Here is a 25,890-nt window from a genome sequence, read left to right on the forward strand (position 1 = left end):
GGGATTGTCTCTGAGGATGATCATCTAAGCACCAGGCAAAAGAAACAGGTGAAAGCTGTCAGATGGGTGGAAGCAAAGTGTAGCTGGAGTGGCACTGAGGGTGTCACTGAGCTGTGAACTGGAGGCACTCTGTGGAATAGGTCAGATGGGGGTGAGTATATAACATCAGTGCTATCTGCATTTCCAGCGGGGTTTCACTTTAGATTAGCTCTGCTTTGGAGGACCAGCATTTAGGATTGGATGTTGGTGATTGGAGTGCATTTGGTGTGCTCTGCCTCTTCCAGTCTAGTTGATCGTCAGGATCACTCTGTGATGTGAAACAAAATGCAGCAAATGGGAACAACTGGGAGATCTACTTCTAAAGCACTCTGTTTATCTGAATTTAGATGCTTGTGTAGATATGCTCTAGGCATGTTAACATATGTCTGAAGATGCAAGGAGCTCCTGGGGCATGCTGGCTGCATATCTTTAAAGCAAAGAGCACGTGTTTGGGCTGAGAGTGTGCAGAGTGCCTTGATCCTGCCGATTGTCTCTTGAGTGTTTATTCTTTACATGTAGGTCAGTTGACAGAAGATCGTTTTACATTTCCATCTACAAGTTTTGGGCAATCTCTGGGGAATCTGTGGCTTTTTTTGAAAGCATCTCCTTGAGCCTTTGACGTGGCCACTGAGACTTATATGTGGACTCTGGGGGAGGATTCCAGCTCTTTAGTGGTAAGCCTATGCATACTCAGTGCCTAGGTGGTAGTGATTCTCATTTATCCTGGACTCATCCATCCCAACCATGTTCAAGGTCACTTCATGCCAAGAGCAGAGAAGCAACTACTATGTCTTTCTGAGTGAATTGGAGACAAGGGCTTTTCCCAGATGAGCTAGGTCACTCTAAAATAGTATAAACAACACCTATGCTAATTGCAGTGGAAAACTGAGAGCAGCTTGTGCTGGGCTGCTGTGCCATGTCCCTGGCTAGGGGTTCAGTAGAGCAGCTGGGTTCCAGGAGGGGTCTGGAAGAAAAGATGTGCAGAAGAGAACAATGTCTTCTGTACTCAGGCAGTTTCATGTGGAGTTTTTTTTTTGCGATGCATTTTTAGGAGCTGCTGGGAGCAGCAGTGACATTGTGCCCTGGAGCCTGTTTTCTATTCACAAATGCATCCTGTATTGACTTTCTAATTATTTTTTTTTCTCATGAGAGCCATTCAGGGTCATATATGAGAAAAACATGGGTATTATGTGATAAAGAGGGGCTACAGTCTGCAGCTGGGTCTCCAGGAGAGTCTGGGTACTCAAACACAACCAGCTGCAGCATGTGCTCCAGCCCTGTGTGTCAGTGCAGCTGAGCACAGCACAGGGTAAGTGGTGTGTCTGGGACATAGACGGATGAGGTCTTGGTGCTGTGTTGTACTGAAGTGAGGTGGGACATGTTGGACTTTCAGCACGTCTTGCCCCAGCTACTGGCATGTTCAGCAAGAATAGTCACTAGGGGGATACTTGGCTCTGAATGAAAAAAAGATGCTTTTTTTTCTGAATGGCAGTGATGTAGCTCAGCCCTTCTGCAGCAGTGGAAGGTAAATACAGTGGCAGTGACTTTCAGAGTATACCCAGCTGGAGCAGGTCCTAAACTCTGGCTATAAGAGCTTAAACCTAGTGGTACACCTTGGAGCTCTTCTGCTCCTCCCTACCAGCAGGCACGGTAATAACTAAAGTGCTGAGAGTGAAGATACAAAAGCCTGCAGCTGCTGCAGGTGGTGGGAGTTACTCCTTAGGTCAGACATTCACAACCTAGTGCAGGGTTGCACTTCTGCTACTGAGACCCAGTGAGCATTATCCCAATGCACATGAATGCTACCCAGCTGCTGCCAGGATTCATGCCATTCCCGCTGTCCTGGGTTCAGCAGTAGCAGTCGTGTTTCTCCTTTGTGGCAGCTGGTGCAGTGCTGTGTTTTTACCTCCAGCCTGGGAACAGTGCTGGTGATACCGATGTTTTCGGTTGTTGCTAAGTGATGTTTACCCTGACCAAGGACTTTGTGAGCCTCATGCTCTGCCAGGGAGGAGGGGAACCTGTGAGGAAGCAGAGACGGGACGCCTGACCCAGGCTAGCCAAAGAAGTATTCCATACCACAGCACGTCATGCCCAGGGTGTAACTGGGAGTTAGCCGGATGGGCTGGTAGACTGCAGGGTTGGAGGAGGGATGGGTTGGTGCTTGGTCAGGCTGGGGGGGGTGACAAGTACAGTCGCTACTCAAACTTCGGCTGCAATGAACAGCGCAGCTACCCCAGTGGCAAGTACAGCAGCTGTTCAAACTTCGACTGCAACAGACAGTGCGGTTACCCCAGCTCCAAGCACAGCAGCTACACCACCCCCACAATTTATCCGGAATGACACGGGCTTCTGGGTGAGACTCGTTTCTTGGCCGGTGGTATTGTATTCTCCAAAAAGAACTGTCGTGGTTTAAACCCAGTCAGGTAACTTGTTCACCCACTCCCCCCCTTCTTTCCCTCCCCCTACTCCTGAAGGGACGGAGAGGAGAATCGAAAAGAATGCAACTCCCACGGGTTGAGGTAAGAACAGTTTAGTAACTAAGGTATAACACAAATCACTACTGCTACCACCAATAATAACAATGATAAAGGAAATAACAAGGGAAGAGAATACATCACCCCACCACCAGCCAACCGATAACTTGCCCCCCCAGCCCAACCAAGCACCAACCCATCCCTCCTCCAACCCCGCAGTCTACCACCCCTTCCGGCTAACTCCCAGTTACACCCTGGGCATGACGTGCTGTGGTATGGAATACCTCTTTGGCTAGCCTGGGTCAGGCGCCCCGTCTCTGCTTCCTCACGGGTTCCCCTCCTCCCTGGCAGAGCATGAGGCTCACAAAGTCCTTGGTCAGGGTAAACATCACTTAGCAACAACCGAAAACATCGGTATCACCAGCACTGTTCCCAGGCTGGAAGTCAAAACACAGCACTGCACCAGCTACCACGAAGGAGAAACAGGACTGCTACTGCTGAACCCAGGACACCTCAAACCATTGGTTCCATTACAAACCAGATCCTGAAATGAAAGGGCAAAAATCATGAGGACCCTTTTGGACCTGACCTGCAAGCAAGGGAATACACTTTGTTTGTCCTGCAAGCTCTCCAGCAATGAAGAAAGTAAATATCAGCCTAGAAATAGCTTGACTTCAGTCTTGCTGGAGTACTGACAAATACTGCTTGTCTTGCTGCAGTTATGCTCTGAGCTTGCTATCAAGGATAACCATCTGTGTATTTCAAGAAAAGGCATGTTAAGTCAGAGTAATATACCTTTCAAACCATGTTAGATAAGCTTTTGAAAGCTCAAGAACTAAAAAAGTCTGGATGTCTGAGAGAATCAAAAATCCTTGAAAGATTATTTGGCCTCATAGAACATAGACATTTCCAACTTACTCTTTTAGGTACCCCTTTGCTAAGTTATTAGGCATGCCTAGCAGTCTGCTGCACAGAGTACCTTGCAGAATTAGAGAAATTATATCTCTTCTCAAACACCAGGGAGGTTAGACATATAGAGACTAAAAACCACATCCTCAAGGAAAGTAGATTTGTAATTGACACTGGAAGCTGGTGGAGATAGCTGGATTTCCCTAAGGTTAGGGTTAAGCTGATTGACTTTTTCTGGTATATAGGCATGTAATTGATTATCTTGGAGGCTCTGAGTCTAAATATTTTCCTTAGATCATGTCTGCAGGGAAGGATGGAAAAGAGCTGGTGTCTCCTGAGCCACAGTCTTCCCTTGCCTGAGTCACTGCCACTGTTTTCTTACCCTTGTCCTAAATCAGCTGATTTAAGCTTTATGGGAGCCAGGTGGGAAATTGCTTCAGTTTTGGTAGAGTTATTTCAGGCACTCAAAACACAAGACCCTTCTCTTAGTTTTCCTGTTATCTTCTCCTTTTCAGCTGTGCAGTTTGGGGAGCCTGGGCTGGTCTTGCCTCTCTTTGCCTGACATCTCACAAACAGCCATGAATTTTTGAAAAGGGCTCTGGCTTGCTCTGCCAGTACTCCTTAATTTTGCTTTTCCTCCTTGCAAGCCACACTGAAGCAGTGATTTGCTATTCTCTGGGAGAAGAGGAAAAAGAAAAAAGTAGGTCATGGTGTCACCTAAGGCAGCCGGGTGTTAATATGGAGCCAGAAGAGCAGAGCAAAAAAAGCCCTGTCTGAGTGAAGATGAATGACCAGCTGTGTGGGATAAACAGGGACGAAGGAACCGATGAGGGAGCGCCCTGGGAAGCGCAGGTGGAGGCGCCCAGGGCCCCCCGTCCTTCCCGCTCCCGGCAGATGGGAGCTCGCAGGGCTGGGGGCTCCTGCTGCCGCTGCGGCTGGTCAATGCGCCCTCTCCTGGCGCAGGTGAATCTCATTCCTCCCGTTCTGAGCAGCTTTCCTTGCTCTTGAAAGCAGTGGTGTTTTGTTGTTTTCATGTTTTTTCCCCATCTCCCCCTCGTTCAGCCCATACAGCCAATGCAGGAAGCATGAGACACGCATGGAAAATCACTCTCAGCAGTCCAAAAATCCTTGGTTACAAGTAATTTCTTTTTTACCCCCTGAATTTTATAGATTTACGAGTCCCATGGTTTATTTCATTTGTGTTTTAATTTTTTGCAGGATTAATATGAAAAAGGAGGGGATATTATGCCCTCCAGCTCTTTTGACTGTCACCCAGCGTTACTCACTGGCCTGGAATAGAGATGTTTGGAAGAGGGACCCGAGCCTGGCCTTATCTCTTGAGGCAGGATTACAAGCCATTCATGTTTAAGGACAGATTCAGGTCTGGAAGTATGGCTTATCCCTGTTAGCACACCTTCAATTTGGGGGATTGTTTACAATTTGTTGTGGATGGTGATCTCTGCCGTTGCCTAATTTAGAATTTAAACACATTAAAAAAATAAAAAGGTGGGGGGCAACCTCAAAAGACAAAAGCATTTCAAAGCGATGCCTGCTGAGAGAGTTTTGGGTGCTAATCTTCTTGCTGTATTCCTGTAGGCGCAGTAATTGTTTTGTTTTCACCAGCCTCCTTCTGGCATTGCTATTGTCACTCGAGACAAATTCACTTTGAATTTGTACTTGATCAACACATGTTGCATGGCTCTCAGTCCTTCAAAACTCATGCAGCAAGGACATAAGCACTTGCCTCTTCACCAGGTCAAAACTCCCAAACATAGAACTGGGGTGGGAGCACCCTGGGAGAAAGTGACTGTGGCTTAAGGAAGGCTGAAACTGTCAAAGCCTAGAAATGAGGGTCCTTCTTGAATTTGGAGGGCTTGATGGTTTTTGTAGTCCAGTTCACAGGAACCCAAAGTTTTCTCTGGAGATTTGACATCTAAATCCTGGTCATAGCTTCCATTCTCTGACTATAAAAGCCTCTTCAGCAACTTGGAGCCACCCTCCCCTTGTGCCTAGGGGCTGGGGGAGCTAGATAGTCGGTTTAGCAAGCTTGTTTTTCTAGGTAACAAACGGGGCTGGTGGAACAGAATTGGGCAGCCTCCTAGTGTCAACATCTGCTGCCTGAGCTGCATGGAAACTAGTGCTAAAGTCATGTGTCTACAAGATTCTTTAAATCTCCATCTTTTCCTGTTTCTCTGCCAACTTACTTCTGTGAATGCTTGGAAATGCTGGTGAGTGGGGGAAGCAGCAGTCTCCAGTCTAACTGGGGTTTTCTCCTGCTGCTGGCTCTGTGGAAGAGATTTTAAGGTTAGTTTGAAAATAGCTTTGCCTAGAAAGAGCAGGGTTCAGGAGGATGGCATTAACTAATGTGCACAGGCCAGAGATTTGCAGCCAGTTGCTCCTGCAGGCAGCTTGTATCTGGTGGTTCAGCTGAACCATGGCATGTGGAAAGATCTCCTGTTTGGAGTGAGAATCTCATACAATCAGCAGTGCCAAAGAGCAATTACCCTTTCCCTGTTAAAACTAAGTGTCCTGTTTACTGTTTGAACTGGCTGACTTGAAATTCTAACTTTAGTCTGTGCTTTTAAAAGGTCTTGAATACTGTGCAGGCTTTAACAAGTCTCGATGATGACCCTAGAATGCTGCTTGGTAAATAGGATTATTCTTGCTTCTGCAAAGAGGGCACAAGAGGTGAGGGGATGTGGCTGTCCATCTCCGTCCCCGTGTTGGCGTTCCTGGCTTCTGCTGCCATGCTTGAAGAATGTGAGAACTTTGTGCCTCTCCTCACAATGGCGCTGCTTGTCCTTGAGTTACCAGTCTGATTTATTAGAGGAAACTGAATCAGCACATGGTGCTCACCTATGTAGGCTACTGCTGCTTCTCCTACACAGTAGGTGTGAGCTTGGAAAATAGTTTGGAGGAGAAGCATAAAGTGGACTTTGTTGAAATGCACCAACTCACCTGGAGTTTCCAGAACCTGTGAGTGTATTTGGCAAGCAAAATATCCCAACTTTTAACTTGTAGTATTTGGAAGCACAGCATGGTTATGTGAGCATGCCCTCATGGGGCTGGGAGATGGAAATGGCGTTTGGGGTAGTGTGCGGAGTGAGGGGAGTCTTTGGAACCAGCAATAGATGAAATTATATCAAAGCATAAGTGGTGGTCATACTGCTTGCGCAAAGGTTTTCAGGTCTTGTATTGGCTCTCCCTAATTATTTCCAAGGTTATAAATCCAATCAGGATACTGAAAGGGGTTCACCCAAGAGCAAGAACTGTTATTTAGTGTTCCTCCTAGTACCTTCAATTATTAATCAAACGTTTAAAATATTGGCTGATGCCACTTTTTATTTCTAATCTTCTGTTCCCAGTGATCAGAAGGTATCTTGGTATGCAGGGTTTCAGCATTTCTGAGAGTTCTTATGCTAAATCAGCTCTTTACTCATTTATTTCTTCCCTTACTCTTTAAATGTTAGCAGTTGTGACAAAGCCTGCTGTTGACTGTTGGATTGGATTCTAAATACTGACTCACATCCAAATTTTGCAATTGGTTCCATTTGTTACAATGGGTGGAACTAATTCTCTGAATCCAAGTGCAATTAGATGAATCTAGATCATAATTCTGGGCATTGCAACCAAAAATTATGAAGTTTATTTTGCTTTATCTTCTTGTTCTATTGAATAACAGTAGTCCAGGACTAGCCTTTCCTGTTCAAAATCTATTATGAGCCACCTCAAAGGTGATTGAAGCCTGTAAAGAAAGAGCACGACCACCTGTGAGGCAACAGCATGTCTTCACAAGTTTGCGGAACCAAAGTGGTGGAGGAAGGTGGAAATAAATGCCTTGGAGAACTTGCAAACAATCCTCTTTTATTTTTTTGCCTAATACCCTGGCTTTTGTATTTTAACCCACATCAGATTGTTTTGATTAGCAGTTTTGACTCTTGCCGTTGTGAAGTGCACAGCAATGGTCTAGAGGAAAAATGCACAAAACAGTTTCACCATTGCTTTGTCCTGCTAGTGTGATGCAGGACCTGTGTAGTACCTCATCAGCATTGTAAAGATGCTGGGACTAGTAATTTTATGCTGGTGTGGGGAGAACAAATGGCTTCTCATTCTCTGTAATGACTACTGAGAGATGCTCCTCTGTCAACAACTCCAGTACAAAGCAGAGAACAATGCTGCTGCCTCTGTAGTATGGAAAAGAACTCTGTTTCAGTAGCATCACTCTGTTCCAGTGTGAAGCTGAAATTTTGAGTATCTTAGAACTTTTAGGTTTGTTACTGTTGTGCTAAAATAAAAACCTGTGCTCAATGAGTGACCCTGTGGTGAGAGTGTTGAATGACTTGTTTGCTTTTTGGGACTGATTCATAAAATAGGCCCAGAGGAAACAGCCAGGAACACATGTTATTCATAATAGTGCCTCCAGAGAATAGCTCTTTTCTTTTTCTCTTCCAATGGTATTGTCAGGCTTCAGTGTACTTAAAAACAGACCTGACACAGAATACAGATAAGTTAATGAAAAGATGAAGTGTGGCTGGTTGGTTGTTCTGGGGGTTTTGTTGTTTTGTTTTTTTGTTTTTTGTTTCTTTGTTTGTTTTCTTTTTTCTTTTCCTTAAAGGATAATCATGACTTGTAATTAAGCCCTTGTTTAAATTGTGATTCTTTTTAACATCCCTTACTGTAGTTTTGAAGAGCTTCATCTGCTTGCTCCAGATCTTGAGGAACAGAAGATAATATCTGGAGTTTCTATGTAGCTGCAGGAGAATAAACAAATATTAGATTTATGAACCAGGAGTACTCATGTAGTGTCAGGAGAGTCAGCTATAACTCCTTTACTCTACAAAGTCCTGGGGAAACAGCTGGAGCACTGTTTGCAATTGGGTACATTTCAGGGAATATGTGGACAATGAGGAGATGCCAAAGGAGAACAGGGAGAACAATTGTAGATCTTGAAAGCATAACCCCGAAACAAGGAGTGGAAAAAAGCTGACTACATTGGAAAGCAAGTACAACAGCATTTTAAAAGTATATAAGCAAGACTTATGCAGAAAGGGGGGAAAGATACTTTTCTCCATAGCAATGTAGATAGGATGAGAAATAAAGCACTTGAATTAAGAAGAGCGAGCCATGGTAGACACGAAAACCTTCTAGTGGTAAAGATATTGATGTGGTGCCAGTATCTGGCAATGTCATAGAGTTCCTGGTCACTAGAGGCTTTTAAGGCTATTTTTAACAAGTTTGGCTAATCTAATATACTTCATGCTCAGCTACCAAAAGTGATCAAAATCTGCCTAGGACATTTTCTAATAGCTGTCTAATGCATCCTTCAAATTTATGAGTCATGGCAAACTTATCCATACTACCTTTGCTAATCTAAAACTTTAGAATAGAAAAAAAAGATTTATTTTAAGTTAAACTACCTCTTCTGTTGACTTCAGTAACTTTTGGACTGTATTTGCAGGTACAACGGAGAGACAGTAAGCCAGGTAAAGATGCGTGAGGAGCTGATGCCTGAGACCTCAGCTGAGATGGGTGCTTTGAAATCATGTAAAAGGAAACTGAATTACTCAGTCAAAATGTAATTCTCATGGTGTTTAGTCCAGATTAACCCCAGGGGGAAATATTAACTGGTTTTCCCAACACTAATGCTTAATAGACCACTAAATATTTTTCCCTCTGGGAAATATTTAGAAGTGAATTGGACAAATTGCTGGAAAATGTAGGGTTCTGCACACTTAGAAGACAAGAAGTCCCATACAGTCAGGGCATTTGAACTGGGTTTAGTTTCTATTTTGTCACTGATTTATCATGTACTTGTATTTGATTTTATTTTAAGATTTACAGTTGGGAAGAGAAATGCTGAGATACTCTTACCGGAGGGTCTGAAGTGATGTAGGACCTAGTTCTACTCCTGCTTTCTGGTTTCAAGCCAGTGTTTCAGATATATTGTGCATGCAATTTAGCGACAGTGATACTAAAGTAATAGACTTAAGCACATAAATAACCTGTGTTTGGAAGTTTAGTAGTTAAAGTCTATAACAAAACTGTGAGCTAGCAATTAGTCTCAGGTGCTCTGGCTATGTGCTTATAGCTCAGCTGACTCCCTGCTCTTTTGCTGTTAGAAGGCAGTATGACACGTCTAACACCTGCATATAGGGAGTTACTTCCATCACTCTGCCATATAAGAGGCAACAGTGTAATAAGAATGGTGCTTTTTCTTACATATTGGCTTATAGGTCTTCAAATCCTCTTTGCTTTAGAAGGTAGCATTGTCTATTCTTTTGCATTTCCTATAGAGATATCTCTTCAGGAACTTGCCCAGAGCCTTGCTCCCAAGAGTGGTTTTTGTTTAAGTGGTGCAGTAGGCATGCAGCCTGGTCTGATCTGGCTCCACTTTTAATATTTTTCTTTTTTTCCAGAGAATAGCTTAAAGTTGGCTGTAGTGTTTGGGTTTTGGTTGGTTTGGGGATTTTTTTTTGTCCCCCCGCTCCCCCAACCTTTTTATCCTGTAGAACATTACACTTGGAAGCACTCTCTTTGGATAATTGGTATGGCTAAATAAGCAATACCACTGTGCTGTCAGTATGTCCTTTCCAGATTGCAACTAAGGAGCAGGACTGCAGGAGTGCCTTGACTTCTGAGCATGCACCCAAACAAACTCTAAAGAAGTTTAAGCAAGGGTCTAGACACATGTATCAAAAAGATTGCTGTAAAACTCCAAATACTCCTGAATCAGTCACTCAAAATCAGAGGTCAGAACTTAGGCTGATGATGGCATTTTTTGTGCATATGGCTGGGGATAAAATGTAAATGGATCTGAAGGGACTCAAAAGCAGGAAAAAAGGTAACCTTGTTTATTCTGATGTTCCCATTTGGGAAGGGCAAACTTGAAAGAGATTTTTCTATTGTTTCCTAGGCTTGCAGATCCAGTACTTCTGGGTACTTAATTTCTTTACCTGATTTGGCTATCTTATTTTTACATCCTAGCTTTTCACAGCTTCATTAGACTCTGGTTTGGACTCTAAGCTGTACATAGAGTCCTTCAACTTTTGGCTGTCTTTCTTACAAATCTGTGTAATGCAGGGACAGAATACTCTCCAGGAGGTTTTCTAGCTCAGCATGACACTATACAAATATTAACATCTGAATGTGTGACCTTGTTAGCTCAGTATACACAGGGTAGATATTTTTCTTCTGTCCAATGCATTACTTATTGTTAATGAGATGTGCTGTATAAAACAGTACCATTAAATTTCTCCCAGCTGGAAGCCTTACTGTGATGTTAACTTACACACCATAGGATTTGGGGAGAACTTCATCCAAGGCTTAAATGATCCTGGAGCTTGATGCTGATGTTGTGTGACACCCCATAGCCACTGTATGAACAGCTCATGAGCAAAATTCTGAATCTATGTAGTAAGTACAAGGATCCTTCTTAGTGTCATGGTTTGTTTCTTGTGGAACTTGATAGAAGCCAAGCTAAGCCTGTTATTTCCAAAACCATCAGGCAAAAAACCCAAATGAATCAACCGTGTAAATAACCCACTGCTTATTTCCTGAAACAAAGAGCACGTGTAACGTGGAAGGGGTAGCTGCCTGGCAGGAGGCTGGTGGTGCTTCTAGACATATAGGAATGTTGGGATTGGGTAAAGAGCTAGGGACAGGTAGATGCACAGAGCCAAGTGTAAGTGTGGTTTGGGCTATGAGAGTTTTTTTTTTGGCTGGTGGTGCTTCTTCAACACCTCTTTCAGTTCCTTGATAATAAGCCCATGTTCATGTGGGATCTGACCTCAGGGGAGGTTACACTTCTTTTACTGAAGAAAGCCAAGTCACACTCCTTTCGATCCTGGATGTTTGCTGTTGCTTGCAAGGCTGTTTCTATTTGTGTTGTCCTTTGGGTGTGATGCCTGCAAGGTGGGAATTGCCTTAAGCTTGGTTTGTTTGGATGAGAGAAGGGAGGCCTGTTTGTCAGGCATGTACTCTTACGAACTTATTCAGCTCTTGCCAACAGGGTCCCAACCCTCAGTCTGAAATGGCAAGTGTGAAATGAGGTGAGCTACTAAAAAAAACACCCCAAACCAAGCCATCACCAAACAACTGACCAACCCTCCTCAAGATCCCCCCCAAAACAACAAACACACAACCCCCATCCTTCCCCCCTTCCCCCCAGATAAACAAAACCCCCCACCAAAACAAAACACGTGGCATAGGCTTATTAATGGGGGAACAGGAAGTTCATTGCTAAGCCTGGGTGGTGTGGAAGGGAATGAGGGTCTGCACCTGTGTTCCTGAAACCCAGAGTACTGCTGAGGCCCTGCATGTGCCTCTTGGCAATTCTGTGGCAGGTGGCTGGAGGTCCAGGTGTCTCATGTAGAAGCCCTCTTTCTATGCTTGTGGTGGGAGAAACTGCTTTTCTACTTGTCTTTAGGGATTTAGTCTGCCTAGAGTGGAAGAAACATGTGGGAGCTGCATAAACGGCTGCCACACAGGAGTCCTTCCTTTCTGAGCAGGCTGCCAAATTGGAGCTCTCTTGTTAAATGGACAGTAAGGTCAACTTTAACGTCCATCTCATGTTTGAACTGCAGCCCTGACATTGCCAAGACATTGCTGCTTTGCAGTATCTCAAGGAGCATCCATGAACATAGGTATCTTTAATGTTGACTTTGCACAGGGTTGGCATAAAATATGTGCTTTCCCTTCTTGGTAGTAATACCAGGGCTCAGCCCATGTCAACTTCATGTGTTTGAGTGGATTTGAGAGGAAGGTTCTCTAAATGACAGTTCCTCTTTTGGGAAAGTGGAAGTTCCTTAAACAACTGATGACTCAGTTCCTCTGACTGTATGATGCGGATTAGAAACGTTGGCTTTCCAGATTATGAATGGGATTCTTCAGTTTGGGACATACTTTGAAAAACATAGGGTGTTTAAAATCAGTGGTATAAAGGTCAATGGGCAAACTCATGTCCAGTCTTTGACCCTTCATAAGATAGCATAGCCATGCAGTTGTGGTCAGTCTGATGATACAGAAGGTGCAACAAGTTTTAGCAGGAAGGATGAGCACAGAATTGCTTATTCCACAGAAGTTTTTCATATAACATATTATAAAGAGAAGCTCTGGGAGATTAGGAATACAGATAAGGTGCTCACAAATCTTCCAATGATGCCTTGGGAGTCACTGTAGCATGGCACAGGTGTGTTTGCATGGTGAGAGCTGAATTACAGAGTGGGGAAGAGGGTTTTAATCTCTAGCAGAATATAGATTCTCTGCAGCAAGGTCTCTCCTCTACTGTTGTGTAATACTGACTCTTTCCTTTTTAACAATTTGCATCTGATGGCAGTCTTCAACAAAAGCCAAAGCAGAGGCAGCTCTCTGAATGGAAATTTGGTAAGATTGCAGAGCAATGAGCAGAGTCAATTCCAGTGAGTCCCTTTTCAATGCTGTGGCATGTAGTTGGGTTCACTGGTAAATTCTCACAACAAATCCAGAAATACTCTGCAAGATGCCATACAGAGATGTTCCTTAAGTGACCACTGCTGCCCACTGCTGCCAAACCATGAGTGGGGTTTAGTGGGTGGGAGAGGGAGGTAATGTGGAAAAGGGATGTTTGCCCATTGGATCACTTTTGGCTGTGGAATGTTGCTGATGAGTGGCTACCAAAGTTACATGGGAAAGTATTTCATTTATCATTTAAGGAGATAAATTATTGCTATGTCTTCCAAAAATGGTGCTTCGTTTTCACACTTTTTTCCTGAATAAAGCTGTCCTTGTTTCCTTCCAGGCTCTACATTGGCATGCAGAGGAACAGTGCCTGGCTAATGATGCTGGAGAAGCTATCAGCTATCCCAGAAGAGCAGGTAGGTACATGGGGATGGGTCATCATAGTACTCTGTATTTGTAAGACTGAACTTGTGCGAATCCATACATATACATGCTAGCACCTCTTGAAAAAGGCTTATAAACCCTAGCAGTCATCTTGATGGCAAGAATTCATTTTGGTTGGTCTGCTGGCAGCACTGGCTGCCTTCAAAATTATGCATGTTTTCCCTTGTAAATATTTTCAGTAGGCTGTTTTGCCAGGACCGTTTTGCTTACCATCACCTTCCATCTTTCCTGTCTACATAGTTCATTTTTAGACCATGAGAGGATGTTGTTTGTAGCAATCAGTGTTATAAACATGCCTTGTACATTAATTTTGGAGGATTAACATTTCTCCCCATCACTCTGTAGAGTAACTAGCTCCCCAGTTGTCTTCCTGATTTGTTCCCTGGAGCAGGACAGTCTTGTCTTTCACCCAGCTACTCTGCACAGCTGAAGAGAGAGAAAACAGAAGTTGGAGCAAGGATTCACTATGCTTCATGACTCCTTGCTTGCCAAACCTAGTTCATCCTAGAGCTGTCTGGAGGCTGCTTTGGCTTAACATTACCGGCAAAATTAGTCCTGCCACTTTTCTTCCTTGCCCTGGCTTGCCCTCTCTGTTAGGGAAGCCGCCAGGAATCCCCTGCTATGTATGCAACTGTGGGGTGATACAAGCACAGCTTTGTGTTAGACATGGAATTTAGAAGCTGTTTTCCCATTGCTGATGATCAGAGCAACATCTGCCTCCTTGTTTACAAGGATGCAATTGTAAGATGATCAGAAAAACTGGATTTCTGCGGCTGCCATTTATAACTACTGAAATGCATTCCTGCACCCACTGGAAGAATCTCATAAGTATATAGATAGACCTTCTAATCTGTTATGAATTAGCAAATGGTGGAGACAGTCCAAGCAGCATTAATGAAAGCTAGACTAATAGAAAACTGTCAAGATTCTTTTAGCTAGACCTTGGTGACTTAAGTTGGGCTGAATGCTGTCCTGCTTAGCTCTTAGGCACTGAGGTTTGACCTGGGTGTGGACTGCGGATCTCTGCATGCACCATTACTAGCCCTCTCTGGGCTAGTTGACAGGTGTGCTTGGCTGGGCTGTTCCAGCACTGCTTCTTTCAGTGTGATGCCAACCATAAAAGGTGGTATCATCAGCCTTCCTTTGTCCCAAATGTTGTACCTAGTACTAGTGTGAGATCCACTAGCTTTGAACTTGATTTGAGCACATGCATGCTCAGGGACATGCTGAACCATGTTCATATAGCTGTCACGGATGAGAATTGCTTGCCTCTAGGAGCCAGTTGTGATTGAGTCTCTGGAGCCACCTAGGTTTGGTGTATCGCTGAGGTCACTTTCGTGTCCTGTTCTCTGTCTGCGTCTGGACATAATCCATGACTTCCATCGTTCTTTATCAAAGAGGCACCTATTTTTTATCACGTGTTCCCTGTGGGGATCCTTGTCCTGGTACTGACTGCCCAGGTTCTGTGCTACTCTTTTCAGGTCCTTAGCATTATGGACTCTCCCTTGTACAGATAGATAAGCGTTACACTAGTGGACTTCCTTGAGGAGCAGAGATAAAGTAGAAAACTTACCAGGCTTCTTGTCTATTACTGTGACTGGACAGAGTTCAGTGGCGTGGCATCTGTAGGTCCACTTTGCATGGCTGTTTCTGTGGCCGTAGAACTCTTTACATGACTTTTTGAGTGTCATGTTCTGCAGCCTTATTGTTTGTGCCTTTATCAATTGCTTTCTGGTCTGTGAGAACAGTGCCCAGCTCTTCAAGAGCCCTACCCCACATCTAGCAGACAAAAAGGAGATATTGTGGGATGATGTCTCCAGGACTAGAGCAGTCAATACACAGCTGTCTTTTTTTCACCTGAGGAAGCAGATAAGCATGTCTGGGTAACCCTGTAATATCTACAGAAAAAATTATCTGTAAAACAAAAAAGAAATAAAGCCTTTTCCTGCAGAAAGATAACTCCCCACTATATGATGGGGACAGCAAGCAGAGTTGGATTCTCCAGATGTTTTGCTGTCTTTCAAAGTATATGTGTATATGCTTAGGGTGTTGATTACAGAAAGCTCTGTTCTCTTGTCAGTGGAATAACTTACGTATCTGTGTCAGCTTTTCAGGAAGCATCCTGTCAGTAGGAGTGTAGGGTCGCCTCATCTCTTTTTAACTCTTTGACCTTACTTAAATTCTCTGAGTTCTCAGCAAACTGAGATTAATTGAATGGCTTTAGACATTCAATAGGAGCTCATGGTGCAGTGACCTTACTGATTGCAACTGCCAAATGCAGGAAGAATAGTAATTTTGAGCTTCTACAGAAGTAGCTTTTCATCATTGTGTTGGACACAGATCTTCTCCCACATGTAAGGAACATGTTGGTATGCAGAAGGAGGTGCTGTTATTTCCAGCACTTTCAGGGGTTTGACTTGTAGGTAGAGATATTTGGAGAAAAAACAGCAAATTAGTTAGCTGACAGTAGATGGGGAAACATGGCTTCTTTAATGGTGCTCACTTTCAGTGCAAAACCTGTACTGTAGCTCAAAGTGTCTTCTCTGTAGCCTGCTTTAAGAGAAGGAAGTATTGGCTAGAGGAGGTGGTGTGTTTGGACAGATTGCTAGACTGGAGCTTGAGATATCACCTGGATTTTTGAGTAGGCTACCAATGACACACATGACCACAGGCAACTCGTTAAACATGTCTCTGACCTTGTATTTATCTTTACTTGAATCTCAAGCTCTTTGGATCAGAGTCTGCCCTTGCTGAATGTTTGCAGGGTGTAGTGCAGTGGAGCTGTTTTCCGGGCCAAACCTTTGGACACTGCTGTTATACAAGCAGTAGATAATACTCACCAATTTCACCTGTGTCGTTAGTCTGCAGAAATCTGTAACCTCTGCTGGAGCTTCCTTTGCACTGGTTTTACCAGCTGCATGTTTGAAAGGACTGTGTGCCTAGACACTGGCAGATGAGATGACAGTTTGCATCCTGTTATCTTTTAAGTATTTGCTCACTTTCTCTAATGTGCATGGCTAGTGCTAGCTTCCTTTTGCCACTGTCATAAGCAAAGCAGTCGTTGCTCATCTAGGTAATGTGTTGTGTCCTGACAAAGTCCCTGGCACTGCATTTTGCCTTGGTGCCAGATCCCCTCTGCATCTTGATGAGTTGTGGTGATGCCCAGTAGTAACATTTTCCACAATGCTGATTCTCTCCTGGTGCTGATTCCTTTAGGGTATGTCCTTGTAGGTCTTTACTGCTTGTCCCCAGCAGCTTACAGTATCAGCACACTTATACTGCATTTCTTTAAAACTGTTCCTGCAGAGTACTTTGCTCTGCCAATCTGTCTTTATTTCTGTGTCTCTTACCTATGTAGACTGTAAGCCCTTTGAGAAAGAGGGTAGCTATGTTACTTCTACTATACTCAGTCATAGTTTATCACTTGGTGGGGAATAGCTCCAAAACTTTCACCCACAGGAGAGGTTTGATTGTATCAGACAAGTCTAATTATAGAGCAACTAAGATCAGGTGCAGCCTCTAAGCACAATAGTGATATACATAATAATTCGAGTAGCTGCATATGTTCTGAGACCTCATAATTACCAGAGGTGGTGCACATCATATTTTGGCTTTCCCCAAGTGTACATTTTCATAGATGCAATAGAGATGCCTGTAGTGTTCTTGCCCTATTAAAATTGCTTCTATTATGGGAGTTCCCATTTTGAGAAGTGATTGTAGGTGAAATCCCATTTAATGCTAGTTTACACTCTCGTGTTCCTACAGCAGATATCCTGTTATGGGCCCAAGAGAGCTAAGACTTATTTCCACAGATTTTTGCTTTCCAGGCTCCTAAGTATAAAAGCAACACAAATAACTGCTACTCTGATGTTTTACTCTGTGCAGAACAAAGCCAACATTAGCCTCTGGCTACTGTATTTACCTACACTGATTCTGGAGTGGCATATAGTCTGGCAAAATCCGAACTCACAGCATAAAAGTGGGATAAAGCAGGACAGCCTCTCTGTCCTCTCAGCTGAGAGTTGAATTTAGGTGCACAGACTCTGATGACCCAAGCTAGAAGTTGGCTTAAGACACTAAGGTTAACAATAGTCCTGCTTTTGAGGAAAGTGATATAATACTTTTAATGACCAGAGGAACTCAGCTTTGTTTCTCTTAAACTGTTATAAACATGAGACTCTGTTCTTAGGTTTGCAAGGAGAGGCAAAGGGAGAGGACAGTCTTACTAAGTAGGAACTGCTGGGGAGTAGAAAGGAAGCACTTTCTCAGAACCTCAACATGTGGCATAGTCCTGTTTTCCTCCACCCATTTCATGCTGGCAATATGGATGTTCCCTGCTGGGGTTTCCCTTTCCTTCATTGTCAGTTGACCCTGCGAAGTCTCATTTCACCCCTGTAGTTGCACTTTTTCTGCAGCTTCCCTGAGGCTTAATACTTAATCACTCTCTGCTACAGCCTGGCTGTGGAGAGGGGCCCTTCAGCACTGCGAGAGCTCCAGCAAGGGCTCAGCAGCTCTGCGCGCTCGCACCAGGTCTGTGGAGATCTCAGCTTCAGGCGGTGTTGATCCGATGGGAGAGGTTGGCTCATTACTTAAACAGATTTTAAAGAATTCTGTTCAGGTTAGGGTTTATGCTCTGCCTACCTCCATGCTGAGTTTCTGAGTCAGGCTGGAGTATTGGACTTCAGTTGCTGACAGTGGTGGCTTTTCTTGACAGGGCACGCTTCTGTGATCAAATGCATCCTTCCCAGCTGTGCTCTGAGCAAGCAGGGCCTATGCCTGATCCAAGCAAGTTTCCTGCTGCTTTGCTCAAGGACTTTCTGAATGGGGATTGGGTTTTGCCTTGGATTTCTGTTTCATTGCATTGACTGCAGCATGGACCTGTCCTAAATGGAAGCAAATCCGCCTCTTTTAAGAAGAATCCTTTAACAAAGTGCTTTAACAAAAACAAGAACAGGGATAGGATTTGCAGGATAGAGAAACATTTATGCCAGAAGCTAAAGGCAAGATCATAGAAAACATGAAGTGATGACTAAAAGCACTCAACAAGTACTTCAGATACTATGCATAGGTAAAGCACATTTATTTTTGACCCTTGTCATGTTAAAAGAAAAACTGCCTCTCTGTCCATGCAAAACAGAATGCCATGAGGTTTTAAGTTTTACATGTGACCAGCTGGGGTTTGCCGCAACAATAGGGTTTCTGCTTGGTTTTGGGAAGGACAGCAGTTTTGCTGGCATTACACAACGCTATGTGTGATAAAATAAGGAACCTTCTTTCTCCAACTCTTGGTTTACAAAACTGCTGGAAGTCAAGACTCCATTGCCATTTGTGTAATTTTTTTTATTCCTTAAACTGTACTGGATGTTCTTCACATATTAATTTGTGGATTACAGAATGTTCTAGGCAAAACATCAGTGGGACAGTAAAATGTTAATGCAAGATTTCAGCTAACATAAAACCACAGTGTTCTTCTATCCTGCTTAATAATGACTAGAGTGAAATGGGGACAGTTGTGTGGTCTAGTGGCTACTGATGGGTGTAGTCCTCTGGATTCCTGGAGCTGCTTCCCAGCTCTTCTTTCCCATGCTGGGTGACCTTAAACTAGTTTACCCCTTGTAAATTGGAGCCTGATGTCTGGCTAGGAAGCTTATGAGGAAACTTAATTTTTTGAGAGAGCCTTTTGGGAACTTGAAATGACAGGTGCTAAATAAAGACATTCTCTCTATTAAGTAGCTCTAAGAAAACGCACTGAGTTATGAATTTTTTGACACTGGTACTTAGAGAACTCATCTTTTGGCTTTTTATGAATTGAGCTCTCTTGATCTGGAGTTGTCAAGAGATGACAAACGTGGATGCTCCTGACCATTTTGCTGGAATGATTGTTTCAATTGTCAGCACTTGGGTTTATTGGCATCAGAAGAGCAATGGTTTAATTTCCATGTCAGCAAATTACTCTGGATTTGCAGAATTGTGTGACAGTGGTCTTGAGCACAGCAAAAGGTGCCCCAGAGCCAGGAAGTTAAATTAATTATAAATGGGAGTAAAGCAGGTTGGCTGAGCTTTGCTCTTAAAGTTGAGTGTAAGGCATCAGTGGGGAAAAGCAAACAGAAGGAAAAAGTGTGTTGAAGCAAATGAAGACTGGACATGCAAGAGGAAAGGGTTATCCTACAGAATGCCACTGTTAGGACACTTATGTTAATTCTGCAGAGATGTATCTGTCAAAAGGGCACTGCAAACATCTTCCTGTCTCAAAGAATACTTAGAAGGTGAGGCTGTAAAATGCTGACATGCTGTGATAGTGGTGATCATACGGGTAGAAAGAACAAATGGTGGACTGGATTCCTGACTCAAGTATCTTCATGAAAGTTTCATCCTAATTAATTTGGTTCTTTACTTTACATATTCTTAAAACAAAGAAAACATTTTACACATCAGCCTATCTTTCCCCTCCTAATCCTCACACCAAGAGAGCTCAGGTCCGAATGCCTAATCAGAACTTGCCCTAGAAAGGTGACAGAGAGAATCTGTTCACTTCTACACAGTGAAGTGTGAGCTGAAGTCTTCAAGAAGAAAGTCTGGCACTTTCAGTGTTGCGCACCAGAGTCTTGTCATTGGATTTTGCTGGAACTGGATCAAGCTGTTACTTTGAATGCACCCACGATCAATTAATTTCAAGCTGTGTCCTCATCTATGGCCAGAACAAATCAAGATTTTTCTCTTCCTCCCACATAGGCATAAGTGACATCATATTGTTGGGTAAATGTTGCTTTCTTGTCCAGCCAGCAATTTGTTCTGGCTTGAATTTTGGTAGCAGTTTTCTGCACAGTGTGTACTGTACAGGACACCTGGAGAATATGCTTTGCATTTGTAAGTAGTTGCTATATATTTAGGTAGAAGAGAAACAAGGATTGCTGATCTGTGTGTATTAGGCAGGCAAACGCAGGCTCACGGCTAGCAAAGTGCTTGAGCCTTCGAAGCATTGATGACTGCCACTTTTTCAGATACTTGTTCTCAACATTAACATTTAGGCACTACATAATTCCAAGCAATAATTTTTAAACAAATGCTGCACTCAACCGGGTTCAGTTTGGTCTTAAGCTATTGCATACCAGTCCAGTCATCCTGTACAAACTTCTTGGCTACAAAAAGCTGGTGTGGATAAGAAGTCCCCCTAGAATACTGGGCAAAGGAGTGCCGCGATGTTAACACAGTGTGCCTGTTAATAAAGTCCTCCTGCCTAATATGACAGTACAGATCCTCAAGAGGTGAGGGTCTCATTTTCATTCAGGTTTCTTTCAACTGTCTTATCATACCAGCGAAAATGGAACTCATTTCTTTTAAAAGATTTTTTTGAGTTCTTTCCCCTTGAAGAGAGCAACCAGATTCCATGACTGCCAGGAGAAGGGAGAAGAGTGAAATAATTTACCTAAGGTCTTATTATTACAAATGACCATGACTTCCTCCTACATGACAATCCAGTTTATCTCATAGAGGAACTGGTACAGGTCTAATTATGTGATGTTCACTCAGCTCACTGTGCCTCAAGCTGGTCTTTCTTCCTCCTGTCCTGTCCTTCATCACTGAGCTGAGAGATGAGATCTTTTCTTCTGGCCGTCTGTGGGAAGCAGAGGTACACCTAATAAACACAGCTCTTCATGATGCTCCCTGTCTTTAGTACCTATTCAGTGATGAGGTATTGACTTGGGTCCTGTAGCATTTTCACTAGGACAAAACAACAGAGTCCCCTAACCATCCAAATCTGGCCAAGGTTTTATGAAGCCCACAAGAGTTCCACCATGCAGACAGAGTTTGACTAGCTCACATGAATGCACCAGTTCATAACATCTCTCAGAAATTCCCAGTAGCCTGGGACTCTGCCACAGAGAGATGTGTTACCATTTTGCAAATGTGGAGTTAACAATATCATAGAATTATTTAGAGAAGTGGTGATAAGATTATGACTTCAGAATGCCTGACTCTTCAATCTATGCTTTCCTATATCTATCCTCCCCAGACATTATTTAGAATAATTTCTTCTTCCAAACAAAAAATAATTTTGGGAAAGGCAGATTCCCAATTCAGCTATGAAATGTCATCTGTGTGATGATGATGATGATTATGAGATGCAGCAAATGCATACATGATTATTCTCACTGCTCACAGAGCAGCAGATAAGCCCATTTGCTGCCTTCTGAAATGTATAACCAAACACTTTTCCTCATGTATCTGCTCTGTGCATTTTCATGAACTTACTCCCTAGGGCTCATTGTGAAATTATTCTAATTTTTTGAAGTAGGGAGAAATAAATGGAATAATTCTGTTGTAACTGGCATTGATTTGTGTATGAAGTCATTACAGCTGTTTCTTGAAGGCCCAAGAAGAGAAATTCCTTGTTTTGGTTTGTTGTTTTTGTTTTTTTTTTAACGTGGGGATGTAGGGAGCAGTCTGACAGTACTAATACAGTGAATTTTGGAAGCAGTTCTGAAAATGGTTTCATGTTATGCATGTGAGAATGCAGAACAACAATAATAACAAAGTTAAGAATATTTTCTGACTTTCAGATGTGCAGCTTGGTCTGTAGCAATAGTTACAACTAGATCTTGGTGTAAGGTAATTTATTTGATGTAAAGGGTTTTGTTTGACAGCCTGAGCTTTCAACCTTGAGTTACATAAGGAAAGACCCAATGGAATATACAATGCAAATATTCAAATAATATAATGAAAAATACCCTTCTGAACTCTTTTCCATTAACTATGAAGATTAAAATGACTTAACAAAACACATTTCTGTCCCTGTCTTTTAACAACAAACAAAAGCTCCAATGTGGAGTCTGAAATTGCCCATCAAGGGAAGAGACCAGGCTAGGATTTACTAAATGGCTTCTTTTGAATAAAGCAATTAGTTCTGAAGGGAACATGTCATCTTCTGTACATTGCTAAGGTAGAACAGTCATTGTGCTTTCTGGCACTCCATCAGTCTGCTCCTTGTGCATAGTTATTGCAGAAAGTGCATTTACACGTACTGTCGACGTCCGATGCCGGGAAGAGGTTTCTTAAATAACAAGACACAGGCTATTATGTGCATTAGCTTTATTATTTTTTTTTTAAAGTGTCTTAGCCTTTGGGGACTGAAGGTACTTAATAATATGTTGCAATTACACTGTGCCAATGTGTTGTCGTCATATCTCAGGTGCTTGACAATCAAACAAGTGCAGATTAACTCTTTGTTGTACAATGAATTTCCAACTAGTTGCTTTTGTGTCTAGGGCTTGCAATAAATCCAACCTGCAGCGAAGGCCATAAACATTTGTTGTCTTGGTTTATTGCCAAAGACTGTCCCAGGAAGAATGTTCTCTGCCACTCCCAGGTAAGCTTAGAGCTCTTATCTCCTATGTGGGCTATGCTTTTTACTAGGATGGCATGTGACTTTCTGTACAGCGTGCTCTGGAGAGGGAGCATTATCAGACAGCTTGCACCTTGCAAAGCATATGTTTGTGGGAGTCACTTGCCTTTCATATGAAAGGTTGGAAGGATGGAGAGCATTCCCAGTCCCATATTGCACAACTCTTGAACCTTAAACCAAGGTATTATATTCCTGCAAGTTTTCAAAGAAAGGGGTTGCCAGAGGAAAAGGAAACACTGAGGGGCTCCAAAGAGGGGAAAAGACTGAAACATTTGCTTGCTTGTTATTAGACATTAGAGAAATAACAGGGGAGAACCTTCACCAGGAAATCACTCACAGAGCAACAGGAAATCTGTTTTCTGCAGGAAAATGGTTCCTGGTGCTCCCCAAAAGACAAGGTGGTACGTGGTAGTCTGCTCAGCCAGCAATAAGCTAAGACCAAAGCCCTAGGTCACAAACTCACCAAGGGAAGGTTGAACAGTGTGTGGCCTACTAGTTGTGTAGATGGGACCTGAACTAAAAATCTGAAAAATGGACTGAGCTTTTCAGTCTCTAAGTCAGGGCACGACAGAATGATTTCTGCATTGTGGGGCTTTTGTTTATTTTCCCCCCACAGCATCCTTGATACTGGAAAAAGCTCCCAGAATGGATGTCAAGTAGCTGTCCCTTCAAAGCATGGCAGGCATATCACCCTCAAGTCATGGAAAAGATCCAGTTTGAATTGATCTCTGCTAGCTATCCAGGTACTATTTGTCCTTCCTCGTTTGTGCTCTGCTTTTTGTAACTATGACCCACCAGTATGTCTGGGTGTAGAGGGCAGGAGGCCAAAGGAGAATCAGCTGCTGTCTGTAGGTACCACACAGCTAGAGCTCAAAGCAGACATTGTTTGTTTTTTGGATGATAGAAGAGCTTTGCACGTGGTGCCTAGTGTTTGGGTTTGGTTGCTGTGTTGGTTTTGTTTTTTTTCATTTTGAGTTTGAGTACAACTCAGAGGGAAAGTTTTGGTATCCAAGAATTTCAAAGACCAGGTGAAGAGGCCAAGCAAATGCTCAGGAGCAGCTGAGGCATGGCTCTTGCATGCTGTCCGGTCAGTAATGGGGTTACAGGGAGGTTATTTCTACAGTGGCAGCAACTACAGCATTTAAAAAAAAAGAATTTAAGCTGTCTCTTGCCAAAGAAGTTTGTCTGGCATTCAGACCTTTCATACTGTAATCTTTCGGGTGACTTTCTCCTGTGCAATGTGAAATGGGTGATGTGCCAGTGAAGTAGACCAGATGCAGTCCATACCCTGTCCAGGGCAGAAGCAGAATTGCTCTCATCTGAGTCAAATCTTGCATCTGCAGCCAACTGTGGGCCCAGGACTTTTCCTTTATGCAGTAGGAGTATGTAATTCTCCCCTGTTGTGCACACCATTCGGCAGAAAGCAGTGCCAGTCTTTACAGCATACACATTACAGGTAGAGATGATAGGATCACCAATGAAGTTAATGCTTTTTCTTCAGAAGCCACTGTTCTCAGAAGCTCACATGCTACGCAGTTTAACTGCTTCAGCTTATGCCTACTGTGCAAAAGGTCGTTCTTCCCTCTGATTTTGGTCTTGGTTTTGTTTTCTTTCTTTGTGTTTTGGAAAGTTCCAGTTAAAGTGGTTCAGCTGTTCTGGAGAACAAGACTGGAAATTGTTTGCTAATAACAAAATAAGCTGAATTGTTCTCTTTGAGTTCCATATTTTAAAGCAGGATCTGGGGCTTTAGAGGACGAAGGGTTCATGGTGTCCCCATGGTGTCAAGGCAGTGCCTTGCATAACATGTCTATGGGGTATTGCCAAATTTTTTTTATTGCCATCTTTTCTCTATCAAAAAATGAAAAAGGGTGGTGGGGAACCCCAAGCATTTCAGTGTGCCCAGTTTTGCCAACAAATCCTCCTGATATTTCCTCTGTTGGCGTGGGAATATGGGTGAAGCTGAGCGGGTTTGTCTTTGGTGTTGTTTCTCCCAGCTGAAGAGGTTTTTTTTGCAAGGCCAGATTCTAGGAAATGGGAAGCGTCAATCAGATGGACATTGTTTGGACCAGGCAGACATTCTCAAGCATAGTGCTTGAGTTAGATTTTGGAGCCTTGTTCCAAAGTGTGGAAAATCCATATTTTAACATTTTCCTTGGAAAAACTGAATGTGGGCTACAGAGTTCTCATCTTTCTAGTACATGCATTACTAAAAAAATCACATATGATCATCTTAGATGCATCTTCCTTAAATCTAAGGAAAACCTTTCCATAGGCTCCTGTTCTGACAGAACAAGAGTTATGCTGCTGGTATTGGTACAACCAGGGAAGTCTTCAGGGTCATGGCTCCTCTTCCTGGTTTGGCTGCTCAGACCAAACCTGTAAAAACTACCGGAACAATTGGAGGTCTTGTGCAGGAAAAGACTGAGGAAGACTGATAAAAATGTAAGAGTGATAAATAGGGCATGGAAGATACAGCATGGCTCAGTGCGGTAAGTCATTACGGATCCCATCACTAGTAGTGTCTCCACGGTGGAGGTTAGAATTAGACTTCTTAGCTTCTTTATTCACCAATAATGTATGAGTTAAAGGAGGTCTCCATACTGCAGGCAATACTGGTAGAGTCCTGGTTTTCTCTGCTTAAGTCATAACAGAACTGTTACCATGCACTCTTTCTGAGAGTTCATTGCAGATTCACAACTGTGCTTGGAGCAACAATTCTTTTATATATTTCAGGAATCCACTTACCTTCCCCTCATGCCTCTGGAATTCAGGACAAGGGCTTACTCTTGGAAATGCTGGTATTCCTCAGAGTAATATTTCTGGGTGCCTTGTTGGAGCTCTGATACTGTGATTAAGATTGAACATTGAGTTGTGACTGGGGGTAAAAGTTGATGATGAGAGTTGACTGCTAAACTCAGTTTTCTGTGCTCTTAGTATCTGTATCCTTCTAGTCCTTGGCTTGCTCAGCACACAAAATATGATGCGTCAACAGCACAACACAGCCATCATGTTGGGGTGCAATGTTCTCCATCATATTTGAAATGTCCATCATATTTGAAAAATCATGGCAGTCAGGTGAAGTTCCCAACAGCTGGAAAAAGGGAAATATAACCCCCATTTTCAAGAAGGGGAAAATGGATGACTCGGGGAATTACAGGCCAGTCAGTCTCACTTCTGTGCCTGGCA

The 25,890-nt window shown here is 43.1% G+C and overlaps 2 long non-coding RNA genes across 2 annotated transcripts in view; both read left to right on the forward strand.

Annotated features, from left to right (window-relative positions):
• The first annotated feature begins 565 nt into the window (after nucleotides 1–565).
• LOC134157383 (uncharacterized) lies at nucleotides 566–7,737 on the forward strand. The gene is made up of 5 exons (XR_009962307.1): nucleotides 566–713; nucleotides 1,190–1,348; nucleotides 3,938–4,385; nucleotides 4,641–4,803; nucleotides 5,482–7,737. It is a non-coding gene; the product is annotated as an uncharacterized LOC134157383 (long non-coding RNA).
• Nucleotides 7,738–13,157: 5,420 nt separating this feature from the next.
• LOC134157366 (uncharacterized) overlaps nucleotides 13,158–25,890 on the forward strand; it is a 43,574-nt gene continuing 30,841 nt past the window's right edge. The window contains exon 1 of the long non-coding RNA XR_009962295.1: nucleotides 13,158–13,273. This is a non-coding gene — a long non-coding RNA (uncharacterized LOC134157366). The remainder of the gene's footprint in view (nucleotides 13,274–25,890) is intronic.

Source organism: Pezoporus occidentalis, unplaced genomic scaffold, assembly GCF_034315485.1.
Source record: "Pezoporus occidentalis ecotype Australia unplaced genomic scaffold, CSIRO_AGI_Poc_V1 ctg95, whole genome shotgun sequence".
NCBI classification, from domain to species: Eukaryota; Metazoa; Chordata; class Aves; order Psittaciformes; family Psittacidae; genus Pezoporus; species Pezoporus occidentalis.